General features: G+C 40.1%; 1 protein-coding gene across 2 annotated transcripts in view; it reads right to left on the reverse strand.

Moving 5' to 3' along the window:
* LOC101846655 overlaps positions 1–4,336 on the reverse strand; it is a 77,985-nt gene that overhangs the window by 36,337 nt on the left and 37,312 nt on the right. The gene's annotated exons all lie outside the window — the stretch shown is intronic.

The following is a 4,336-nucleotide window of genomic DNA, read 5'->3' on the forward strand; positions in this document are numbered from 1 at the left end:
GGGGGAGGGGGTAAGCAAATTATAGATTCAGAGAAGCAGACAGACAGACAGACAGACAGACAGACCGAAAGACAGACAGACAGACAGACAGACAGACGGACAGACAGACAGAGACAGAGACAGATAGAGAACCATGAACAATGGTCTATAGCAAAACCCAACATTTAGTACAATCGACTGACAGAATATGTGAACAGGACGGCATGAACAGTTCCGTCAAATCGTGCACTGGCTTCGATCTCTTATCTCCTTCTTTCTGTATTACGCTTCCTCCCAGCCGCAACAAGAAAGAAAACTTCACCATGTGGTTCGTGCTGGGATCACAGCATCTTTTCTTCACACAGGAATTGATTTTTAATAATAATGTTGATAATATTGCATGTTATTATTTCTACAGCGCCCACTCCCGTACAATACAGCTCTAGGCGTTTTACAATACCTTTATCTAAACACAAAATACGTGTGCATGAAAGTGCATACAGACGCTTTTTAGATTAAGACCAACATAATACATTATCAGGCATTCATACTATCACAGAAAGATCGATGACGATATGCACATCACGCTGTGAACAAAGAGTTCAAAGAATAAGGGCTAACTATCAAGATGGAATTTTATAAAGTATGCTTTTAAATTAATATCAGATTTTTATTTCCGACTATCTTACCCTGAAATGTTAATGTTATGGGAGATAGTTCTAGACGAGGACACCAGACATGGGTGTCGTGACGCAATGTGTGAAAAGCAATGCAGAAATACATCACCGTCAACTTTTGGCTACCTTGAATAGAAATCAAAGAGAGCATTTTATGAGATGATGTCATTTGTAATGTAACTATGACGCCAGCCTCATGCATTATCTAAATTATGTCGATGGATGCGTAAAGCACCTACATTTTAGAAGAAAAATGTGAAAATGGTGATGCTTTTTTGTTTATCTGACCAGCATTCGACATACTGCTTGCCAATATTTCCTTTATTAAAGGAGCAAAAGCTACCCTTTTGACTCAAGGCAACCTAATCGATTTGTGACCTGAAAAGAACAAGCTAGATTTTGGAGGTCACAGTCAAATTTAAGTGAATTCGGCTGTTTTGTACCGAAATGGCAACTTTTGCCCCCACCCCCTGGAGGAAAGTCTGCCTTATTCCCTTATTCTTTCAACTCTTTGTTCATAACATGATGCGCATATCGTCATCGATCTTTCTGTGATAATATGTGTGCCTGCATATGTTATGTTGGTGTTAATCTGCCTTGTCCCGAAAATCCGAAGAATCCGTGTATGCTGGGTATATGGAAGGCCCCGGTTGGGTCCAACGGTAACGAACAATGTTAATGTCAAAGGACGAAACAAAGAGGTGTGTGCTGTGAATTGTTCTAGAAAATGAAATGAAATAGACAACTCTGATGTGCTGTGAATTGTTCTGTAAAATAAAGTGAAATAGACAACCCTGATGTGCTGGCACCGACGTGGGAGGACGTCAACGCAATATGAAGGAGAAAAATGATTTGTGCCTTGGGCAGGATCTTTTTTGCTCATTTGTCGGGATAAGGGACCAAGATGTACAGATATCATCATCATCCTCATCATTATCATCATCATCATCATCATCATCATCATCATCATCATCATCATCATCATCATCATCATCATCATCATCATCATCATCATCATCATCATCATCATCATCATCATCATCATCATTATTATGATTATGATTATGATTATTATTATTATTATTATTATTATTATTATTATTATTATTATTATTATTATTATTATTATTATTATTAGATCTCAAGCCAGGGGCAGAACATTAAGGGTGGGAGATTGGCAGGTTCTTTGGTGTGGTTTGCTCCTTGTTTCCTTTATTTCCCCTCCTTCTTTTTTGTGTTTGTTACTCTCTTGCAACACCTCTAATTTTCGGCACTTATATGACCTTATTGTGTTGCAAGTGCCGTAAAACACTTACTTAAACTAAAGAGCAATAAGGTGCACTGAAACAAAAATACTTTGGCTTTTGTTTGTATAATTTAATCCACTCCAGCGCCAAATACCAGTGCAGTATGACGCAAGAAATTAATTAGTATAATATTATACTTTATAGTTAAACTCAGATATTTCATGCAGTTCTTTAGACTGAAGAAACATTGAGCAAGTGTTCGCTTCTCTAAAAATTATTGATAATAGATTAGTAATAGATAGCATTTGTATAGCGCAAATGCCCGCTCAACAGCAAGCTCTATGCGCTTCACAATCTGAACTATTACCCCAGCAGACCTGAGAGCATTCTGAAACAACCTCAACTTCCTGGGAAGGATACAGTGCAAGCGACCATTTATAAGCGCTAAAACCCTAACCTACTGACAAGATCTTTCGCTGTCTATGGCCGGGTACCCATTCCCACCTAGGTGAAGCGAGGAAAATTCGTGTGAAGTGCCTTTCCCAAGGACACAACGTCGGGCCCGCGGCTCGAACCCCCGAACCTGCAACCTCTCGATTACGAGTCCAGTTGCCTAACCACTAGACCACCGACGCCACCAAGTTGTGTCATAGTTTGTTTTTACGCTGTTGGACATCGCCTTAAAACGGTGAAATAATAATTATTTATATAAAAATAAAAAGAATTACTTTTAACTCTTAGCTGTTCTCACTTAAAAAACGCGTGTTGTGTGTCGCCCATGTTTGCGAACAAATAATTTCATGTTAATTGTTTATTTGCTAGTACACAATGAAGCTGTAAGAGTACACACGATAATCGATACCACTAGAAACAGGCGTGCATTTGTTGGCGCCTCCATCGTTTGTTGCTCATGGCTTCGTTATCACTGAGGCATCATTATCATCCACTTGTCAGCCCAACGTGAGCGGAGGCCTGTGGTAGTACCGGTGGTTACACAACTCTTTTTTTTCTTTTTTTAAATAGTCAGCGAGACAACCCATAAAGCTGTGATTGGTCCCAAACAGACAAATGTGACTTTTGGGAGAAAACTGGGTCGCTGGCTATTTTGGGTTAAGCTGATAAAGCCTTGACGTCTGAAGATTAGGCTCAAAAGAATAATTCTTATCGTTTTACCCCATTTTATAACAGTCTACGGTTAGTTCGGAGGAGAAACTTTCATACCAGCCAAAGAATAGATCTATAGGCATACATAAAGAAAAATCGACTTAAAGTACAAACAGCAGCACCGGGTGAAGGTTCTTACATTTTCGGACATACACCCCCCCCCCTCTCCTTGTGAAAATATAGCCAAGATCATAATCATCTTCAGCATCACCATCATCAACACTGTTATTTTTCATCACCACCACACTCACCATCACCGTCGCTATCATCGTAACCTTTTATCACCGTCACTTGCACCAGTGTTTTTTATGTTACAGAGTCACCTTCATTACCATCGATACTTTTTATCACCATCACCATCACTACTGCGGTTACTGTCGCCACAATCGCTATCCCCATTATCATCTTGACATTCACCATCACCGCTATGTTATTAAAAACACAATCACCTTGTATCATCTCTGGCACCCTTATTACCACCGCTTCTATCATCACCATCCTCGTCATCCTAGTCGCCCTCTCCACTTTTACCATCTGCACTACACTACACCACCTCCACCACCACCCTCGCCATCATTCTAGCCATCACCTCACCGTCATCACCACTTTCGCCATCTACTCTATACCATCACCACCACAAACACCACCATCATCGCAGCTCAACTACCCTGTATTTAACATGTCGTTTCATACACAGCTTCCAGAGGAGGATTCGCAAAATCTTTTAGCATCCAAAGTTGTCCCTTTTGCAGGACATTGATTTCCTGCAGGAAAGAGACCAAAGCAATCACTTTTCACACTCACGCTAATCATGACATGCAATGCAGATTAAACATCTTGAAATAACAGAGGCGCCCCCACTCCCAAAACCACCAGCAAAATCAGCCTTCCCCCTCCCCCCCTCCAAAAAAAAAAGAAGAATAATTGGGAAAAAAGAAGAAAAAAGACAAACAAGCAAACTAAAACAAAGCAGCCAACAACAACAACAACAAAAACAATAATAAACTAACAACAACAACAAAAAACAACATAAAAAACGCCCCCCCCCCCTCAAAACAAACATCCCTGATCCCTCCACGCAAAATCAACTTGAAGGTATTCAACGAATAGTGATGATGATAACTATAACAATGGATCATATACGACGCATTTTCACTCTTTGAATGTAATGTTCAAAAGATGATATAAGAAAACACGGTCTCTCTCTCTCTCTCTCTCTCTCTCTCTCTCTCTCTCTCTCTCTCTCTCTCTCTCTCTCTCTCTCTCCTT

Source organism: Aplysia californica, unplaced genomic scaffold (assembly GCF_000002075.1).
Source record: "Aplysia californica isolate F4 #8 unplaced genomic scaffold, AplCal3.0 scaffold00218, whole genome shotgun sequence".
NCBI lineage: Eukaryota > Metazoa > Mollusca > Gastropoda > Aplysiida > Aplysiidae > Aplysia > Aplysia californica.